Source organism: Pelobates fuscus, chromosome 2, assembly GCF_036172605.1.
Source record: "Pelobates fuscus isolate aPelFus1 chromosome 2, aPelFus1.pri, whole genome shotgun sequence".
Taxonomy (NCBI): Eukaryota; Metazoa; Chordata; class Amphibia; order Anura; family Pelobatidae; genus Pelobates; species Pelobates fuscus.
Genome location: NC_086318.1, coordinates 358,628,304 through 358,650,775, shown reverse-complemented (window position 1 = coordinate 358,650,775; position 22,472 = coordinate 358,628,304). Strand labels below are relative to the sequence as shown.

The window sequence follows — 22,472 nt, the reverse complement described above, 5'->3', positions numbered from 1 at the left end:
GAAAACAGAGCATTTCATGAAAAACGGTTAACACAAGTTAGTGGTGATTTTCAATGCCTCATTTAAATGCATCAATTTAGGAGAAGTGACAGCTCCCCTTTAATTTTATTTCTTGAACTAGTCATGTTTTGCTCTATAAAGAGAAACATTAACTGTCTTAGAAAATAGATCCATGATAAAGAGTCTGAATCCTGACTCCCCCTCCCCATCCACCGTGAACATTTAAATGTGTAGCACCAGGATGGCCGAGTGGTTAAGGCGTTGGGCTTAAGATCCAATGGACGAATGTCCGCGTGGGTTCAAACCCCACTCCTGGTACACGATGTGTTCAAGTGACACTAATGGTTTTAACAATCCCAAATATTATTGATCCCATGGAAAATTTTCGTTATTCGGATTCTATTCAACCCGTTTCAAATTCAGAAACAAACTACAATGGATATTTGCTTCAACTATTTGTCTAAATCGAACCAAAAAGGCTTCTGTAAAATTTATGATATCATACAGAAATATCAACTTTCCTATGCAATTTCTCTTTTATCTTTTATTTCATGCCAAAATCCATACCCAAAAAGAGACATGCTAAGTGCACCACTTTGCTTGACAGCATCATATTACTCTGAATTCAACACAGTAAGAGACAGGTCTGTAATGCTAAAGAATTGAAATTTTAAATGCCCTGCTAGATATTCACACCAAATCTAAAGGGAAACTGGCAATTTTTAGGATTTTCACTAATTTCTTTACTACTTATCCCTAGATTTGACAAACATCTATTTGTAAGGCATGAAAAAGAAAAGTAAATGAAGAAATCCATAACTCTTTGTCCCGTAACCAGGTACCTCCATCAATGCTCCCTTCCAAAATGGAATCCTTTCCTCCTGGCATTCAGCATAGACTGAACATACAGAGAAGTGGATTGATGAAACACTGTTTCGCTTTGTTCTCTACATTAGCAATGCTATCCCTGGCTTTGCCTAGTCTGAAGTAGATTATGATGTCATTTGCTAACTCTTTATTATGCACTTAAAAGAAAACAGAGCATTTCATGAAAAATGGTTAACACAAGTTAGTGGTGATTTTCAATGCCTCATTTAAATGCATCAATTTAGGAGAAGTGACAGCTCCCCTTTAATTTTATTTCTTGAACTAGTCATGTTTTGCTCTATAAAGAGAAACATTAACTGTCTTAGAAAATAGATCCATGATAAAGAGTCTGAATCCTGACTCCCCCTCCCCATCCACCGTGAACATTTAAAAGTGTAGCACCAGGATGGCCGAGTGGTTAAGGCGTTGGACTTAAGATCCAATGGACGAATGTCCGCGTGGGTTCAAACCCCACTCCTGGTACACGATGTGTTCAAGTGACACCAATGTTTTTAACAATCCCAAATATTATTAATCCCTTGGAAAATTTTCGTTATTCGGATTTTACTCAACCCGTTTCAAATTCAGAAATCAAACTACAAAGGATATTTGCTGCAACTATTTGTCTAAATCGAACCAAAAAGGCTTCTGTAAAATTTCTGAGATCATACAGAAATATCAACTTTCCTATGCAATTTCTCTTTTATCTTTTATTTCATGCCAAAATCCATACCCAAAAAGAGACATGCTAAGTGCACCACTTTGCTTGACAGCATCATATTACTCTGAATTCAACACAGTAAGAGACAGGTCTGTAATGCTAAAGAATTGAAATTTTAAATGCCCTGCTAGATATTCACACCAAATCTAAAGGGAAACTGGCAATTTTTAGGATTTTCACTAATTTCTTTACTACTTATCCCTAGATTTGACAAACATCTATTTGTAAGGCATGAAAAAGAAAAGTAAATGAAGAAATCCATAACTCTTTGTCCCGTAACCAGGTACCTCCATCAATGCTCCCTTCCAAAATGGAATCCTTTCCTCCTGGCATTCAGCATAGACTGAACATACAGAGAAGTGGATTGATGAAACACTGTTTCGCTTTGTTCTCTACATTAGCAATGCTATCCCTGGCTTTGCCTAGTCTGAAGTAGATTATGATGTCATTTGCTAACTCTTTATTATGCACTTAAAAGAAAACAGAGCATTTCATGAAAAACGGTTAACACAAGTTAGTGGTGATTTTCAATGCCTCATTTAAATATATTTCTCTATAAAGAGAAACATTAACTGTCTTAGAAAATAGATCCATGATAAAGAGTCTGAATCCTGACTCCCCCTCCCCATCCACCGTGAACATTTAAAAGTGTAGCACCAGGATGGCCGAGTGGTTAAGGCGTTGGACTTAAGATCAAACCCCACTCCTGGTACACGATGTGTTCAAGTGACACTAATGGTTTTAACAATCCCAAATATTATTGACCTCTTGGAAAATTTTCGTTATTCGGATTCTACTCAACCCGTTTCAAATTCAGAAATCAAACTACAAAGGATATTTGCTGCAACTATTTGTCTAAATCGAACCAAAAAGGCTTCTGTAAAATTTCTGAGATCATACAGAAATATCAACTTTCCTATGCAACTTCTCTTTTATTTCATGCCAAAATCCATACCCAAAAAGAGACATGCTAAGTGCACCACTTTGCTTGACAGCATCATATTACTCTGAATTCAACACAGTAAGAGACAGGTCTGTAATGCTAAAGAATTGAAATTTTAAATGCCCTGCTAGATATTCACACCAAATCTAAAGGGAAACTGGCAATTTGTAGGATTTTCACTAATTTCTTTACTACTTATCCCTAGATTTGACAAACATCTATTTGTAAGGCATGAAAAAGAAAAGTAAATGAAGAAATCCATAACTCTTTGTCCCGTAACCAGGTACCTCCATCAATGCTCCCTTCCAAAATGGAATCCTTTCCTCCTGGCATTCAGCATAGACTGAACATACAGAGAAGTGGATTGATGAAACACTGTTTCGCTTTGTTCTCTACATTAGCAATGCTATCCCTGGCTTTGCCTAGTCTGAAGTAGATTATGATGTCATTTGCTAACTCTTTATTATGCACTTAAAAGAAAACAGAGCATTTCATGAAAAACGGTTAACACAAGTTAGTGGTGATTTTCAATGCCTCATTTAAATGCATCAATTTAGGAGAAGTGACAGCTCCCCTTTAATTTTATTTCTTGAACTAGTCATGTTTTGCTCTATAAAGAGAAACATTAACTGTCTTAGAAAATAGATCCATGATAAAGAGTCTGAATCCTGACTCCCCCTCCCCATCCACCGTGAACATTTAAAATTGTAGCACCAGGATGGCCGAGTGGTTAAGGCGTTGGACTTAAGATCAAACCCCACTCCTGGTACACGATGTGTTCAAGTGACACTAATGGTTTTAACAATCCCAAATATTATTGACCTCTTGGAAAATTTTCGTTATTCGGATTCTACTCAACCCGTTTCAAATTCAGAAATCAAACTACAAAGGATATTTGCTGCAACTATTTGTCTAAATCGAACCAAAAAGGCTTCTGTAAAATTTCTGAGATCATACAGAAATATCAACTTTCCTATGCAACTTCTCTTTTATTTCATGCCAAAATCCATACCCAAAAAGAGACATGCTAAGTGCACCACTTTGCTTGACAGCATCATATTACTCTGAATTCAACACAGTAAGAGACAGGTCTGTAATGCTAAAGAATTGAAATTTTAAATGCCCTGCTAGATATTCACACCAAATCTAAAGGGAAACTGGCAATTTTTAGGATTTTCACTAATTTCTTTACTACTTATCCCTAGATTTGACAAACATCTATTTGTAAGGCATGAAAAAGAAAAGTAAATGAAGAAATCCATAACTCTTTGTCCCGTAACCAGGTACCTCCATCAATGCTCCCTTCCAAAATGGAATCCTTTCCTCCTGGCATTCAGCATAGACTGAACATACAGAGAAGTGGATTGATGAAACACTGTTTCGCTTTGTTCTCTACATTAGCAATGCTATCCCTGGCTTTGCCTAGTCTGAAGTAGATTATGATGTCATTTGCTAACTCTTTATTATGCACTTAAAAGAAAACAGAGCATTTCATGAAAAACGGTTAACACAAGTTAGTGGTGATTTTCAATGCCTCATTTAAATGCATCAATTTAGGAGAAGTGACAGCTCCCCTTTAATTTTATTTCTTGAACTAGTCATGTTTTGCTCTATAAAGAGAAACATTAACTGTCTTAGAAAATAGATCCATGATAAAGAGTCTGAATCCTGACTCCCCCTCCCCATCCACCGTGAACATTTAAAATTGTAGCACCAGGATGGCCGAGTGGTTAAGGCGTTGGACTTAAGATCAAACCCCACTCCTGGTACACGATGTGTTCAAGTGACACTAATGGTTTTAACAATCCCAAATATTATTGACCTCTTGGAAAATTTTCGTTATTCGGATTCTACTCAACCCGTTTCAAATTCAGAAATCAAACTACAAAGGATATTTGCTGCAACTATTTGTCTAAATCGAACCAAAAAGGCTTCTGTAAAATTTCTGAGATCATACAGAAATATCAACTTTCTTATGCAATTTCTCTTTTATTTCATGCCAAAATCCATACCCAAAAAGAGACATGCTAAGTGCACCACTTTGCTTGACAGCATCATATTACTCTGAATTCAACACAGTAAGAGACAGGTCTGTAATGCTAAAGAATTGAAATTTTAAATGCCCTGCTAGATATTCACACCAAATCTAAAGGGAAACTGGCAATTTGTAGGATTTTCACTAATTTCTTTACTACTTATCCCTAGATTTGACAAACATCTATTTGTAAGGCATGAAAAAGAAAAGTAAATGAAGAAATCCATAACTCTTTGTCCCGTAACCAGGTACCTCCATCAATGCTCCCTTCCAAAATGGAATCCTTTCCTCCTGGCATTCAGCATAGACTGAACATACAGAGAAGTGGATTGATGAAACACTGTTTCGCTTTGTTCTCTACATTAGCAATGCTATCCCTGGCTTTGCCTAGTCTGAAGTAGATTATGATGTCATTTGCTAACTCTTTATTATGCACTTAAAAGAAAACAGAGCATTTCATGAAAAACGGTTAACACAAGTTAGTGGTGATTTTCAATGCCTCATTTAAATGCATCAATTTAGGAGAAGTGACAGCTCCCCTTTAATTTTATTTCTTGAACTAGTCATGTTTTGCTCTATAAAGAGAAACATTAACTGTCTTAGAAAATAGATCCATGATAAAGAGTCTGAATCCTGACTCCCCCTCCCCATCCACCGTGAACATTTAAAATTGTAGCACCAGGATGGCCGAGTGGTTAAGGCGTTGGACTTAAGATCAAACCCCACTCCTGGTACACGATGTGTTCAAGTGACACTAATGGTTTTAACAATCCCAAATATTATTGACCTCTTGGAAAATTTTCGTTATTCGGATTCTACTCAACCCGTTTCAAATTCAGAAATCAAACTACAAAGGATATTTGCTGCAACTATTTGTCTAAATCGAACCAAAAAGGCTTCTGTAAAATTTCTGAGATCATACAGAAATATCAACTTTCTTATGCAATTTCTCTTTTATTTCATGCCAAAATCCATACCCAAAAAGAGACATGCTAAGTGCACCACTTTGCTTGACAGCATCATATTACTCTGAATTCAACACAGTAAGAGACAGGTCTGTAATGCTAAAGAATTGAAATTTTAAATGCCCTGCTAGATATTCACACCAAATCTAAAGGGAAACTGGCAATTTTTAGGATTTTCACTAATTTCTTTACTACTTATCCCTAGATTTGACAAACATCTATTTGTAAGGCATGAAAAAGAAAAGTAAATGAAGAAATCCATAACTCTTTGTCCCGTAACCAGGTACCTCCATCAATGCTCCCTTCCAAAATGGAATCCTTTCCTCCTGGCATTCAGCATAGACTGAACATACAGAGAAGTGGATTGATGAAACACTGTTTCGCTTTGTTCTCTACATTAGCAATGCTATCCCTGGCTTTGCCTAGTCTGAAGTAGATTATGATGTCATTTGCTAACTCTTTATTATGCACTTAAAAGAAAACAGAGCATTTCATGAAAAACGGTTAACACAAGTTAGTGGTGATTTTCAATGCCTCATTTAAATGCATCAATTTAGGAGAAGTGACAGCTCCCCTTTAATTTTATTTCTTGAACTAGTCATGTTTTGCTCTATAAAGAGAAACATTAACTGTCTTAGAAAATAGATCCATGATAAAGAGTCTGAATCCTGACTCCCCCTCCCCATCCACCGTGAACATTTAAAATTGTAGCACCAGGATGGCCGAGTGGTTAAGGCGTTGGACTTAAGATCAAACCCCACTCCTGGTACACGATGTGTTCAAGTGACACTAATGGTTTTAACAATCCCAAATATTATTGACCTCTTGGAAAATTTTCGTTATTCGGATTCTACTCAACCCGTTTCAAATTCAGAAATCAAACTACAAAGGATATTTGCTGCAACTATTTGTCTAAATCGAACCAAAAAGGCTTCTGTAAAATTTCTGAGATCATACAGAAATATCAACTTTCTTATGCAATTTCTCTTTTATTTCATGCCAAAATCCATACCCAAAAAGAGACATGCTAAGTGCACCACTTTGCTTGACAGCATCATATTACTCTGAATTCAACACAGTAAGAGACAGGTCTGTAATGCTAAAGAATTGAAATTTTAAATGCCCTGCTAGATATTCACACCAAATCTAAAGGGAAACTGGCAATTTTTAGGATTTTCACTAATTTCTTTACTACTTATCCCTAGATTTGACAAACATCTATTTGTAAGGCATGAAAAAGAAAAGTAAATGAAGAAATCCATAACTCTTTGTCCCGTAACCAGGTACCTCCATCAATGCTCCCTTCCAAAATGGAATCCTTTCCTCCTGGCATTCAGCATAGACTGAACATACAGAGAAGTGGATTGATGAAACACTGTTTCGCTTTGTTCTCTACATTAGCAATGCTATCCCTGGCTTTGCCTAGTCTGAAGTAGATTATGATGTCATTTGCTAACTCTTTATTATGCACTTAAAAGAAAACAGAGCATTTCATGAAAAACGGTTAACACAAGTTAGTGGTGATTTTCAATGCCTCATTTAAATATATTTCTCTATAAAGAGAAACATTAACTGTCTTAGAAAATAGATCCATGATAAAGAGTCTGAATCCTGACTCCCCCTCCCCATCCACCGTGAACATTTAAAAGTGTAGCACCAGGATGGCCGAGTGGTTAAGGCGTTGGACTTAAGATCCAATGGACGAATGTCCGCGTGGGTTCAAACCCCACTCCTGGTACACGATGTGTTCAAGTGACACTAATGGTTTTAACAATCCCAAATATTATTGATCCCTTGGAAAATTTTCGTTATTCGGAAATTTACTCAACCCGTTTCAAATTCAGAAATCAAACTACAAAGGATATTTGCTGCAACTATTTGTCTAAATCGAACCAAAAAGGCTTCTGTAAAATTTCTGAGATCATACAGAAATATCAACTTTCCTATGCAATTTCTCTTTTATCTTTTATTTCATGCCAAAATCCATACCCAAAAAGAGACATGCTAAGTGCACCACTTTGCTTGACAGCATCATATTACTCTGAATTCAACACAGTAAGAGACAGGTCTGTAATGCTAAAGAATTGAAATTTTAAATGCCCTGCTAGATATTCTCACCAAATCTAAAGGGAAACTGGCAATTTTTAGGATTTTCACTAATTTCTTTACTACTTATCCCTAGATTTGACAAACATCTATTTGTAAGGCATGAAAAAGAAAAGTAAATGAAGAAATCCATAACTCTTTGTCCCGTAACCAGGTACCTCCATCAATGCTCCCTTCCAAAATGGAATCCTTTCCTCCTGGCATTCAGCATAGACTGAACATACAGAGAAGTGGATTGATGAAACACTGTTTCGCTTTCTTCTCTACATTAGCAATGCTATCCCTGGCTTTGCCTAGTCTGAAGTAGATTATGATGTCATTTGCTAACTCTTTATTATGCACTTAAAAGAAAACAGAGCATTTCATGAAAAACGGTTAACACAAGTTAGTGGTGATTTTCAATGCCTCATTTAAATGCATCAATTTAGGAGAAGTGACAGCTCCCCTTTAATTTTATTTCTTGAACTAGTCATGTTTTGCTCTATAAAGAGAAACATTAACTGTCTTAGAAAATAGATCCATGATAAAGAGTCTGAATCCTGACTCCCCCTCCCCATCCACCGTGAACATTTAAAAGTGTAGCACCAGGATGGCCGAGTGGTTAATGCGTTGGACTTAAGATCCAATGGACGAATGTCCGCGTGGGTTCAAACCCCACTCCTGGTACACGATGTGTTCAAGTGACACTAATGGTTTTAACAATCCCAAATATTATTGATCCCTTGGAAAATTTTCGTTATTCGGATTCAACTCAACCCGTTTCAAATTCAGAAATCAAACTACAAAGGATATTTGCTGCAACTATTTGTCTAAATCGAACCAAAAAGGCTTCTGTAAAATTTCTGAGATCATACAGAAATATCAACTTTCCTATGCAATTTCTCTTTTATCTTTTATTTCATGCCAAAATCCATACCCAAAAAGAGACATGCTAAGTGCACCACTTTGCTTGACAGCATCATATTACTCTGAATTCAACACAGTAAGAGACAGGTCTGTAATGCTAAAGAATTGAAATTTTAAATGCCCTGCTAGATATTCACACCAAATCTAAAGGGAAACTGGCAATTTTTAGGATTTTCACTAATTTCTTTACTACTTATCCCTAGATTTGACAAACATCTATTTGTAAGGCATGAAAAAGAAAAGTAAATGAAGAAATCCATAACTCTTTGTCCCGTAACCAGGTACCTCCATCAATGCTCCCTTCCAAAATGGAATCCTTTCCTCCTGGCATTCAGCATAGACTGAACATACAGAGAAGTGGATTGATGAAACACTGTTTCGCTTTGTTCTCTACATTAGCAATGCTATCCCTGGCTTTGCCTAGTCTGAAGTAGATTATGATGTCATTTGCTAACTCTTTATTATGCACTTAAAAGAAAACAGAGCATTTCATGAAAAACGGTTAACACAAGTTAGTGGTGATTTTCAATGCCTCATTTAAATGCATCAATTTAGGAGAAGTGACAGCTCCCCTTTAATTTTATTTCTTGAACTAGTCATGTTTTGCTCTATAAAGAGAAACATTAACTGTCTTTGAAAATAGATCCATGATAAAGAGTCTGAATCCTTACTCCCCCTCCCCATCCACCGTGAACATTTAAAAGTGTAGCACCAGGATGGCCGAGTGGTTAAGGCGTTGGACTTAAGATCCAATGGACGAATGTCCCCGTGGGTTCAAACCCTCCCAAATATCCTTGTACACGATGTGTTCAAGTGACACTAATGGTTTTAACAATCCCAAATATTATTGATCCCTTGGAAAATTTTCGTTATTCGGATTCTATTCAACCCGTTTCAAATTCAGATACAAACTACAAAGGATATTTGCTACTGCAACTATTTGTCTAAATCGAACCAAAAAGGCTTCTGTAAAATTTCTGAGATCATACAGAAATATCAACTTTCCTATGCAATTTCTCTTTTATCTTTTATTTCATGCCAAAATCCATACCCAAAAAGAGACATGCTAAGTGCACCACTTTGCTTGACAGCATCATATTACTCTGAATTCAACACAGTAAGAGACAGGTCTGTAATGCTAAAGAATTGAAATTTTAAATGCCCTGCTAGATATTCACACCAAATCTAAAGGGAAACTGGCAATTTTTAGGATTTTCACTAATTTCTTTACTACTTATCCCTAGATTTGACAAACATCTATTTGTAAGGCATGAAAAAGAAAAGTAAATGAAGAAATCCATAACTCTTTGTCCCGTAACCAGGTACCTCCATCAATGCTCCCTTCCAAAATGGAATCCTTTCCTCCTGGCATTCAGCATAGACTGAACATACAGAGAAGTGGATTGATGAAACACTGTTTCGCTTTCTTCTCTACATTAGCAATGCTATCCCTGGCTTTGCCTAGTCTGAAGTAGATTATGATGTCATTTGCTAACTCTTTATTATGCACTTAAAAGAAAACAGAGCATTTCATGAAAAACGGTTAACACAAGTTAGTGGTGATTTTCAATGCCTCATTTAAATGCATCAATTTAGGAGAAGTGACAGCTCCCCTTTAATTTTATTTCTTGAACTAGTCATGTTTTGCTCTATAAAGAGAAACATTAACTGTCTTAGAAAATAGATCCATGATAAAGAGTCTGAATCCTGACTCCCCCTCCCCATCCACCGTGAACATTTAAAATTGTAGCACCAGGATGGCTGAGTGGTTAAGGCGTTGGACTTAAGATCCAATGGACGAATGTCTGCGTGGGTTCAAACCCCACTCCTGGTACACGATGTGTTCCAGTGACACCAATGGTTTTAACAATCCCAAATATTATTGATCCCTTGGAAAATTTTCGTTATTCGTATTCTACTCAACCCGTTTCAAATTCAGAAATCAAACTACAAAGTATATTTGCTGCAACTATTTGTCTAAATCGAACCAAAAAGGCTTCTGTAAAATTTCTGAGATCATACAGAAATATCAACTTTCCTATGCAATTTCTCTTTTATCTTTTATTTCATGCCAAAATCCATACCCAAAAAGAGACATGCTAAGTGCACCACTTTGCTTGACAGCATCATATTACTCTGAATTCAACACAGTAAGAGACAGGTCTGTAATGCTAAAGAATTGAAATTTTAAATGCCCTGCTAGATATTCACACCAAATCTAAAGGGAAACTGGCAATTTTTAGGATTTTCACTAATTTCTTTACTACTTATCCCTAGATTTGACAAACATCTATTTGTAAGGCATGAAAAAGAAAAGTAAATGAAGAAATCCATAACTCTTTGTCCCGTAACCAGGTACCTCCATCAATGCTCCCTTCCAAAATGGAATCCTTTCCTCCTGGCATTCAGCATAGACTGAACATACAGAGAAGTGGATTGATGAAACACTGTTTCGCTTTGTTCTCTACATTAGCAATGCTATCCCTGGCTTTGCCTAGTCTGAAGTAGATTATGATGTCATTTGCTAACTCTTTATTATGCACTTAAAAGAAAACAGAGCATTTCATGAAAAACGGTTAACACAAGTTAGTGGTGATTTTCAATGCCTCATTTAAATATATTTCTCTATAAAGAGAAACATTAACTGTCTTAGAAAATAGATCCATGATAAAGAGTCTGAATCCTGACTCCCCCTCCCCATCCACCGTGAACATTTAAAAGTGTAGCACCAGGATGGCCGAGTGGTTAAGGCGTTGGACTTAAGATCCAATGGACGAATGTCCGCGTGGGTTCAAACCCCACTCCTGGTACACGATGTGTTCAAGTGACACTAATGGTTTTAACAATCCCAAATATTATTGATCCCTTGGAAAATGTTCGATATTCGGATTCTACTCAAACCGTTTCAAATTCAGAAACAAACTACAAAAGATATTTGCTGCAACTATTTGTCTAAATCGAACCAAAAAGGCTTCTGTAAAATTTCTGAGATCATACAGAAATATCAACTTTCCTATGCAATTTCTCTTTTATCTTTTATTTCATGCCAAAATCCATACCCAAAAAGAGACATGCTAAGTGCACCACTTTGCTTGACAGCATCATATTACTCTGAATTCAACACAGTAAGAGACAGATCTGTAATGCTAAAGAATTGAAATTTTAAATGCCCTGCTAGATATTCACACCAAATCTAAAGGGAAACTGGCAATTTTTAGGATTTTCACTAATTTCTTTACTACTTATCCCTAGATTTGACAAACATCTATTTGTAAGGCATGAAAAAGAAAAGTAAATGAAGAAATCCATAACTCTTTGTCCCGTAACCAGGTACCTCCATCAATGCTCCCTTCCAAAATGGAATCCTTTCCTCCTGGCATTCAGCATAGACTGAACATACAGAGAAGTGGATTGATGAAACACTGTTTCGCTTTGTTCTCTACATTAGCAATGCTATCCCTGGCTTTGCCTAGTCTGAAGTAGATTATGATGTCATTTGCTAACTCTTTATTATGCACTTAAAAGAAAACAGAGCATTTCATGAAAAACGGTTAACACAAGTTAGTGGTGATTTTCAATGCCTCATTTAAATATATTTCTCTATAAAGAGAAACATTAACTGTCTTAGAAAATAGATCCATGATAAAGAGTCTGAATCCTGACTCCCCCTCCCCATCCACCGTGAACATTTAAAAGTGTAGCACCAGGATGGCCGAGTGGTTAAGGCGTTGGACTTAAGATCCAATGGACGAATGTCCCCGTGGGTTCAAACCCACCCAAATATCCTTGTACACGATGTGTTCAAGTGACACTAATGGTTTTAACAATCCCAAATATTATTGATCCCTTGGAAAATTTTCGTTATTCGGATTCTATTCAACCCGTTTCAAATTCAAATACAAACTACAAAGGATATTTGCTGCTGCAACTATTTGTCTAAATCGAACCAAAAAGGCTTCTGTAAAATTTCTGAGATCATACAGAAATATCAACTTTCCTATGCAATTTCTCTTTTATCTTTTATTTCATGCCAAAATCCATACCCAAAAAGAGACATGCTAAGTGCACCACTTTGCTTGACAGCATCATATTACTCTGAATTCAACACAGTAAGAGACAGGTCTGTAATGCTAAAGAATTGAAATTTTAAATGCCCTGCTAGATATTCACACCAAATCTAAAGGGAAACTGCCAATTTTTAGGATTTTCACTAATTTCTTTACTACTTATCCCTAGATTTGACAAACATCTATTTGTAAGGCATGAAAAAGAAAAGTAAATGAAGAAATCCATAACTCTTTGTCCCGTAACCAGGTACCTCCATCAATGCTCCCTTCCAAAATGGAATCCTTTCCTCCTGGCATTCAGCATAGACTGAACATACAGAGAAGTGGATTGATGAAACACTGTTTCGCTTTGTTCTCTACATTAGCAATGCTATCCCTGGCTTTGCCTAGTCTGAAGTAGATTATGATGTCATTTGCTAACTCTTTATTATGCACTTAAAAGAAAACAGAGCATTTCATGAAAAACGGTTAACACAAGTTAGTGGTGATTTTCAATGCCTCATTTAAATATATTTCTCTATAAAGAGAAACATTAACTGTCTTAGAAAATAGATCCATGATAAAGAGTCTGAATCCTGACTCCCCCTCCCCATCCACCGTGAACATTTAAAAGTGTAGCACCAGGATGGCCGAGTGGTTAAGGCGTTGGACTTAAGATCCAATGGACGAATGTCCCCGTGGGTTCAAACCCACCCAAATATCCTTGTACACGATGTGTTCAAGTGACACTAATGGTTTTAACAATCCCAAATATTATTGATCCCTTGGAAAATTTTCGTTATTCGGATTCTATTCAACCCGTTTCAAATTCAGATACAAACTACAAAGGATATTTGCTACTGCAACTATTTGTCTAAATCGAACCAAAAAGGCTTCTGTAAAATTTCTGAGATCATACAGAAATATCAACTTTCCTATGCAATTTCTCTTTTATCTTTTATTTCATGCCAAAATCCATACCCAAAAAGAGACATGCTAAGTGCACCACTTTGCTTGACAGCATCATATTACTCTGAATTCAACACAGTAAGAGACAGGTCTGTAATGCTAAAGAATTGAAATTTTAAATGCCCTGCTAGATATTCACACCAAATCTAAAGGGAAACTGGCAATTTTTAGGATTTTCACTAATTTCTTTACTACTTATCCCTAGATTTGACAAACATCTATTTGTAAGGCATGAAAAAGAAAAGTAAATGAAGAAATCCATAACTCTTTGTCCCGTAACCAGGTACCTCCATCAATGCTCCCTTCCAAAATGGAATCCTTTCCTCCTGGCATTCAGCATAGACTGAACATACAGAGAAGTGGATTGATGAAACACTGTTTCGCTTTCTTCTCTACATTAGCAATGCTATCCCTGGCTTTGCCTAGTCTGAAGTAGATTATGATGTCATTTGCTAACTCTTTATTATGCACTTAAAAGAAAACAGAGCATTTCATGAAAAACGGTTAACACAAGTTAGTGGTGATTTTCAATGCCTCATTTAAATGCATCAATTTAGGAGAAGTGACAGCTCCCCTTTAATTTTATTTCTTGAACTAGTCATGTTTTGCTCTATAAAGAGAAACATTAACTGTCTTAGAAAATAGATCCATGATAAAGAGTCTGAATCCTGACTCCCCCTCCCCATCCACCGTGAACATTTAAAATTGTAGCACCAGGATGGCTGAGTGGTTAAGGCGTTGGACTTAAGATCCAATGGACGAATGTCTGCGTGGGTTCAAACCCCACTCCTGGTACACGATGTGTTCCAGTGACACCAATGGTTTTAACAATCCCAAATATTATTGATCCCTTGGAAAATTTTCGTTATTCGTATTCTACTCAACCCGTTTCAAATTCAGAAATCAAACTACAAAGTATATTTGCTGCAACTATTTGTCTAAATCGAACCAAAAAGGCTTCTGTAAAATTTCTGAGATCATACAGAAATATCAACTTTCCTATGCAATTTCTCTTTTATCTTTTATTTCATGCCAAAATCCATACCCAAAAAGAGACATGCTAAGTGCACCACTTTGCTTGACAGCATCATATTACTCTGAATTCAACACAGTAAGAGACAGGTCTGTAATGCTAAAGAATTGAAATTTTAAATGCCCTGCTAGATATTCACACCAAATCTAAAGGGAAACTGGCAATTTTTAGGATTTTCACTAATTTCTTTACTACTTATCCCTAGATTTGACAAACATCTATTTGTAAGGCATGAAAAAGAAAAGTAAATGAAGAAATCCATAACTCTTTGTCCCGTAACCAGGTACCTCCATCAATGCTCCCTTCCAAAATGGAATCCTTTCCTCCTGGCATTCAGCATAGACTGAACATACAGAGAAGTGGATTGATGAAACACTGTTTCGCTTTGTTCTCTACATTAGCAATGCTATCCCTGGCTTTGCCTAGTCTGAAGTAGATTATGATGTCATTTGCTAACTCTTTATTATGCACTTAAAAGAAAACAGAGCATTTCATGAAAAACGGTTAACACAAGTTAGTGGTGATTTTCAATGCCTCATTTAAATATATTTCTCTATAAAGAGAAACATTAACTGTCTTAGAAAATAGATCCATGATAAAGAGTCTGAATCCTGACTCCCCCTCCCCATCCACCGTGAACATTTAAAAGTGTAGCACCAGGATGGCCGAGTGGTTAAGGCGTTGGACTTAAGATCCAATGGACGAATGTCCCCGTGGGTTCAAACCCACCCAAATATCCTTGTACACGATGTGTTCAAGTGACACTAATGGTTTTAACAATCCCAAATATTATTGATCCCTTGGAAAATTTTCGTTATTCGGATTCTATTCAACCCGTTTCAAATTCAAATACAAACTACAAAGGATATTTGCTGCTGCAACTATTTGTCTAAATCGAACCAAAAAGGCTTCTGTAAAATTTCTGAGATCATACAGAAATATCAACTTTCCTATGCAATTTCTCTTTTATCTTTTATTTCATGCCAAAATCCATACCCAAAAAGAGACATGCTAAGTGCACCACTTTGCTTGACAGCATCATATTACTCTGAATTCAACACAGTAAGAGACAGGTCTGTAATGCTAAAGAATTGAAATTTTAAATGCCCTGCTAGATATTCACACCAAATCTAAAGGGAAACTGCCAATTTTTAGGATTTTCACTAATTTCTTTACTACTTATCCCTAGATTTGACAAACATCTATTTGTAAGGCATGAAAAAGAAAAGTAAATGAAGAAATCCATAACTCTTTGTCCCGTAACCAGGTACCTCCATCAATGCTCCCTTCCAAAATGGAATCCTTTCCTCCTGGCATTCAGCATAGACTGAACATACAGAGAAGTGGATTGATGAAACACTGTTTCGCTTTGTTCTCTACATTAGCAATGCTATCCCTGGCTTTGCCTAGTCTGAAGTAGATTATGATGTCATTTGCTAACTCTTTATTATGCACTTAAAAGAAAACAGAGCATTTCATGAAAAACGGTTAACACAAGTTAGTGGTGATTTTCAATGCCTCATTTAAATATATTTCTCTATAAAGAGAAACATTAACTGTCTTAGAAAATAGATCCATGATAAAGAGTCTGAATCCTGACTCCCCCTCCCCATCCACCGTGAACATTTAAAAGTGTAGCACCAGGATGGCCGAGTGGTTAAGGCGTTGGACTTAAGATCCAATGGACGAATGTCCCCGTGGGTTCAAACCCACCCAAATATCCTTGTACACGATGTGTTCAAGTGACACTAATGGTTTTAACAATCCCAAATATTATTGATCCCTTGGAAAATTTTCGTTATTCGGATTCTATTCAACCCGTTTCAAATTCAAATACAAACTACAAAGGATATTTGCTGCTGCAACTATTTGTCTAAATCGAACCAAAAAGGCTTCTGTAAAATTTCTGAGATCATACAGAAATATCAACTTTCATATGCAATTTCTCTTTTATCTTTTATTTCATGCCAAAATCCATACCCAAAAAGAGACATGCTAAGTGCACCACTTTGCTTGACAGCATCATATTACTCTGAATTCAACACAGTAAGAGACAGGTCTGTAATGCTAAAGAATTGAAATTTTAAATGCCCTGCTAGATATTCACACCAAATCTAAAGGGAAACTGGCAATTTTTAGGATTTTCACTAATTTCTTTACTACTTATCCCTAGATTTGACAAACATCTATTTGTAAGGCATGAAAAAGAAAAGTAAATGAAGAAATCCATAACTCTTTGTCCCGTAACCAGGTACCTCCATCAATGCTCCCTTCCAAAATGGAATCCTTTCCTCCTGGCATTCAGCATAGACTGAACATACAGAGAAGTGGATTGATGAAACACTGTTTCGCTTTGTTCTCTACATTAGCAATGCTATCCCTGGCTTTGCCTAGTCTGAAGTAGATTATGATGTCATTTGCTAACTCTTTATTATGCACTTAAAAGAAAACAGAGCATTTCATGAAAAACGGTTAACACAAGTTAGTGGTGATTTTCAATGCCTATTTTAAATGCATCAATTTAGGAGAAGTGACAGCTCCCCTTTAATTTTATTTCTTGAACTAGTCATGTTTTGCTCTATAAAGAGAAACATTAACTGTCTTAGAAAATAGATCCATGATAAAGAGTCTGAATCCTGACTCCCCCTCCCCATCCACCGTGAACATTTAAAAGTGTAGCACCAGGATGGCCGAGTGGTTAAGGCGTTGGACTTAAGATCCAATGGATGAATGTCCGCGTGGGTTCAAACCCCACTCCTGGTACACGATGTGTTCAAGTGACACCAATGGTTTTAACAATCCCAAATATTATTGATCCCCTGGAAAATTTTCGTTATTCGGATTCTACTCAACCCGTTTCAAATTCAGAAATCAAACTACAAAGGATATTTGCTGCAACTATTTGTCTAAATCGAACCAAAAAGGCTTCTGTAAAATTTCTGAGATCATACAGAAATATCAACTTTCCTATGCAATTTCTCTTTTATTTCATGCCAAAATCCATACCCAAAAAGAGACATGCTAAGTGCACCACTTTGCTTGACAGCATCATATTACTCTGAATTCAACACAGTAAGAGACAGGTCTGTAATGCTAAAGAATTGAAATTTTAAATGCCCTGCTAGATATTCACACCAAATCTAAAGGGAAACTGGCAATTTTTAGGATTTTCACTAATTTCTTTACTACTTATCCCTAGATTTGACAAACATCTATTTGTAAGGCATGAAAAAGAAAAGTAAATGAAGAAATCCATAACTCTTTGTCCCGTAACCAGGTACCTCCATCAATGCTCCCTTCCAAAATGGAATCCTTTCCTCCTGGCATTCAGCATAGACTGAACATACAGAGAAGTGGATTGATGAAACACTGTTTCGCTTTGTTCTCTACATTAGCAATGCTATCCCTGGCTTTGCCTAGTCTGAAGTAGATTATGATGTCATTTGCTAACTCTTTATTATGCACTTAAAAGAAAACAGAGCATTTCATGAAAAACGGTTAACACAAGTTAGTGGTGATTTTCAATGCCTCATTTAAATATATTTCTCTATAAAGAGAAACATTAACTGTCTTAGAAAATAGATCCATGATAAAGAGTCTGAATCCTGACTCCCCCTCCCCATCCACCGTGAACATTTAAAAGTGTAGCAACAGGATGGCCGAGTGGTTAAGGCGTTGGACTTAAGATCCAATGGACGAATGTCCGCGTGGGTTCAAACCCCAATCCTGGTACACGATGTGTTCAAGTGACACCAATGGTTTTAACAATCCCAAATATTATTGATCCCTTGGAAAATTTTCGTTATTCGGATTCTACTCAACCCGTTTCAAATTCAGAAATCAAACTACAAAGGATATTTGCTGCAACTATTTGTCTAAATCGAACCAAAAAGGCTTCTGTAAAATTTCTGAGATCATACAGAAATATCAACTTTCCTATGCAATTTCTCTTTTATCTTTTATTTCATGCCAAAATCCATACCCAAAAAGAGACATGCTAAGTGCACCACTTTGCTTGACAGCATCATATTACTCTGAATTCAACACAGTAAGAGACAGGTCTGTAATGCTAAAGAATTGAAATTTTAAATGCCCTGCTAGATATTCACACCAAATCTAAAGGGAAACTGCCAATTTTTAGGATTTTCACTAATTTCTTTACTACTTATCCCTAGATTTGACAAACATCTATTTGTAAGGCATGAAAAAGAAAAGTAAATGAAGAAATCCATAACTCTTTGTCCCGTAACCAGGTACCTCCATCAATGCTCCCTTCCAAAATGGAATCCTTTCCTCCTGGCATTCAGCATAGACTGAACATACAGAGAAGTGGATTGATGAAACACTGTTTCGCTTTCTTCTCTACATTAGCAATGCTATCCCTGGCTTTGCCTAGTCTGAAGTAGATTATGATGTCATTTGCTAACTCTTTATTATGCACTTAAAAGAAAACAGAGCATTTCATGAAAAACGGTTAACACAAGTTAGTGGTGATTTTCAATGCCTATTTTAAATGCATCAATTTAGGAGAAGTGACAGCTCCCCTTTAATTTTATTTCTTGAACTAGTCATGTTTTGCTCTATGAAGAGAAACATTAACTGTCTTAGAAAATAGATCCATGATAAAGAGTCTGAATCCTGACTCCCCCTCCCCATCCACCGTGAACATTTAAAAGTGTAGCACCAGGATGGCCGAGTGGTTAAGGCGTTGGACTTAAGATCCAATGGATGAATGTCCGCGTGGGTTCAAACCCCACTCCTGGTACACGATGTGTTCAAGTGACACCAATGGTTTTAACAATCCCAAATATTATTGATCCCTTGGAAAATTTTCGTTATTCGGATTCTACTCAACCCGTTTCAAATTCAGAAATCAAACTACAAAGGATATTTGCTGCAACTATTTGTCTAAATCGAACCAAAAAGGCTTCTGTAAAATTTCTGAGATCATACAGAAATATCAACTTTCCTATGCAATTTCTCTTTTATCTTTTATTTCATGCCAAAATCCATACCCAAAAAGAGACATGCTAAGTGCACCACTTTGTTTGACAGCATCATATTACTCTGAATTCAACACAGTAAGAGACAGGTCTGTAATGCTAAAGAATTGAAATTTGAAATGCCTTGCTAGATATTCACACCAAATCTAAAGGGAAACTGGCAATTTTTAGGATTTTCACTAATTTCTTTACTACTTATCCCTAGATTTGACAAACATCTATTTGTAAGGCATGAAAAAGAAAAGTAAATGAAGAAATCCATAACTCTTTGTCCCGTAACCAGGTACCTCCATCAATGCTCCCTTCCAAAATGGAATCCTTTCCTCCTGGCATTCAGCATAGACTGAACATACAGAGAAGTGGATTGATGAAACACTGTTTCGCTTTCTTCTCTACATTAGCAATGCTATCCCTGGCTTTGCCTAGTCTGAAGTAGATTATGATGTCATTTGCTAACTCTTTATTATGCACTTAAAAGAAAACAGAGCATTTCATGAAAAACGGTTAACACAAGTTAGTGGTGATTTTCAATGCCTATTTTAAATGCATCAATTTAGGAGAAGTGACAGCTCCCCTTTAATTTTATTTCTTGAACTAGTCATGTTTTGCTCTATAAAGAGAAACATTAACTGTCTTAGAAAATAGATCCATGATAAAGAGTCTGAATCCTGACTCCCCCTCCCCATCCACCGTGAACATTTAAAAGTGTAGCACCAGGATGGCTGAGTGGTTAAGGCATTGGACTTAAGATCCAATGGACGAATGTCCCCGTGGGTTCAAACCCACCCAAATATCCTTGTACACGATGTGTTCAAGTGACACTAATGGTTTTAACAATCCCAAATATTATTGATCCCTTGGAAAATTTTCGTTATTCGGATTCTATTCAACCCGTTTCAAATTCAGATACAAACTACAAAGGATATTTGCTGCTGCAACTATTTGTCTAAATCGAACCAAAAAGGCTTCTGTAAAATTTCTGAGATCATACAGAAATATCAACTTTCCTATGCAATTTCTCTTTTATCTTTTATTTCATGCCAAAATCCATACCCAAAAAGAGACATGCTAAGTGCACCACTTTGCTTGACAGCATCATATTACTCTGAATTCAACACAGTAAGAGACAGGTCTGTAATGCTAAAGAATTGAAATTTTAAATGCCCTGCTAGATATTCACACCAAATCTAAAGGGAAACTGGCAATTTTTAGGATTTTCACTAATTTCTTTACTACTTATCCCTAGATTTGACAAACATCTATTTGTAAGGCATGAAAAAGAAAAGTAAATGAAGAAGTCCATAACTCTTTGTCCCGTAACCAGGTACCTCCATCAATGCTCCCTTCCAAAATGGAATCCTTTCCTCCTGGCATTCAGCATAGACTGAACATACAGAGAAGTGGATTGATGAAACACTGTTTCGCTTTCTTCTCTACATTAGCAATGCTATCCCTGGCTTTGCCTAGTCTGAAGTAGATTATGATGTCATTTGCTAACTCTTTATTATGCACTTAAAAGAAAACAGAACATTTCATGAAAAACGGTTAACACAAGTTGGTGGTGATTTTCAATGCCTATTTTAAATGCATCAATTTAGGAGAAGTGACAGCTCCCCTTTAATTTTATTTCTTGAACTAGTCATGTTTTGCTCTATAAAGAGAAACATTAACTGTCTTAGAAAATAGATCCCTGATAAAGAGTCTGAATCCTGACTCCCCCTCCCCATCCACCGTGAACATTTAAAAGTGTAGCACCAGGATGGCCGAGTGGTTAAGGCGTTGGACTTAAGATCCATTGGACGAATGTCCCCGTGGGTTCAAACCCACCCAAATATCCTTGTACACGATGTGTTCAAGTGACACTAATGGTTTTAACAATCCCAAATATTATTGATCCCTTGGAAAATTTTCGTTATTCGGATTCTATTCAACCCGTTTCAAATTCAGATACAAACTACAAAGGATATTTGCTGCTGCAACTATTTGTCTAAATCGAACCAAAAAGGCTTCTGTAAAATTTCTGAGATCATACAGAAATATCAACTTTCCTATGCAATTTCTCTTTTATCTTTTATTTCATGCCAAAATCCATACCCAAAAAGAGACATGCTAAGTGCACCACTTTGCTTGACAGCATCATATTGCTCTGAATTCAACACAGTAAGAGACAGGTCTGTAATGCTAAAGAATTGAAATTTTAAATGCCCTGCTAGATATTCACACCAAATCTAAAGGGAAACTGGCAATTTTTAGGATTTTCACTAATTTCTTTACTACTTATCCCTAGATTTGACAAACATCTATTTGTAAGGCATGAAAAAGAAAAGTAAATGAAGAAATCCATAACTCTTTGTCCCGTAACCAGGTACCTCCATCAATGCTCCCTTCCAAAATGGAATCCTTTCCTCCTGGCATTCAGCATAGACTGAACATACAGAGAAGTGGATTGATGAAACACTGTTTCGCTTTCTTCTCTACATTAGCAATGCTATAGCTGGCTTTGCCTAGTCTGAAGTAGATTATGATGTCATTTGCTAACTCTTTATTATGCACTTAAAAGAAAACAGAGCATTTCATGAAAAACGGTTAACACAAGTTAGTGGTGATTTTCAATGCCTCATTTAAATGCATCAATTTAGGAGAAGTGACAGCTCCCCTTTAATTTTATTTCTTGAACTAGTCATGTTTTGCTCTATAAAGAGAAACATTAACTGTCTTAGAAAATAGATCCATGATAAAGAGTCTGAATCCTGACTCCCCCTCCCCATCCACCGTGAACATTTAAAAGTGTAGCACCAGGATGGCCGAGTGGTTAAGGCGTTGGACTTAAGATCCAATGGACGAATGTCCGCGTGGGTTCAAACCCCACTCCTGGTAC

At 36.5% G+C, this 22,472-nt stretch overlaps 11 non-coding genes across 11 annotated transcripts; all 11 read left to right on the top strand.

The window, feature by feature from the left end:
• The first annotated feature begins 235 nt into the window (after positions 1-235).
• On the top strand, positions 236-318 carry TRNAL-UAA (transfer RNA leucine (anticodon UAA)). Its single transcript has one exon. It is a non-coding gene; the product is annotated as a tRNA-Leu (tRNA).
• Positions 319-1,267: 949 nt separating this feature from the next.
• TRNAL-UAA (transfer RNA leucine (anticodon UAA)) lies at positions 1,268-1,350 on the top strand. The gene has a single exon. It is a non-coding gene; the product is annotated as a tRNA-Leu (tRNA).
• A 5,836-nt stretch (positions 1,351-7,186) lies between these two features.
• Positions 7,187-7,269, top strand: TRNAL-UAA (transfer RNA leucine (anticodon UAA)). The gene has a single exon. It is a non-coding gene; the product is annotated as a tRNA-Leu (tRNA).
• Positions 7,270-8,220: 951 nt separating this feature from the next.
• On the top strand, positions 8,221-8,303 carry TRNAL-UAA (transfer RNA leucine (anticodon UAA)). Its single transcript has one exon. It is a non-coding gene; the product is annotated as a tRNA-Leu (tRNA).
• Positions 8,304-10,294: 1,991 nt separating this feature from the next.
• Positions 10,295-10,377, top strand: TRNAL-UAA (transfer RNA leucine (anticodon UAA)). Its single transcript has one exon. It is a non-coding gene; the product is annotated as a tRNA-Leu (tRNA).
• Positions 10,378-11,270: 893 nt separating this feature from the next.
• Positions 11,271-11,353, top strand: TRNAL-UAA (transfer RNA leucine (anticodon UAA)). Its single transcript has one exon. It is a non-coding gene; the product is annotated as a tRNA-Leu (tRNA).
• A 2,917-nt stretch (positions 11,354-14,270) lies between these two features.
• Positions 14,271-14,353, top strand: TRNAL-UAA (transfer RNA leucine (anticodon UAA)). The gene has a single exon. It is a non-coding gene; the product is annotated as a tRNA-Leu (tRNA).
• Positions 14,354-17,271: 2,918 nt separating this feature from the next.
• On the top strand, positions 17,272-17,354 carry TRNAL-UAA (transfer RNA leucine (anticodon UAA)). The gene has a single exon. It is a non-coding gene; the product is annotated as a tRNA-Leu (tRNA).
• An 886-nt stretch (positions 17,355-18,240) lies between these two features.
• On the top strand, positions 18,241-18,323 carry TRNAL-UAA (transfer RNA leucine (anticodon UAA)). Its single transcript has one exon. It is a non-coding gene; the product is annotated as a tRNA-Leu (tRNA).
• A 950-nt stretch (positions 18,324-19,273) lies between these two features.
• Positions 19,274-19,356, top strand: TRNAL-UAA (transfer RNA leucine (anticodon UAA)). Its single transcript has one exon. It is a non-coding gene; the product is annotated as a tRNA-Leu (tRNA).
• Positions 19,357-22,388: 3,032 nt separating this feature from the next.
• On the top strand, positions 22,389-22,471 carry TRNAL-UAA (transfer RNA leucine (anticodon UAA)). The gene has a single exon. It is a non-coding gene; the product is annotated as a tRNA-Leu (tRNA).
• Position 22,472: the final 1 nt, after the last annotated feature.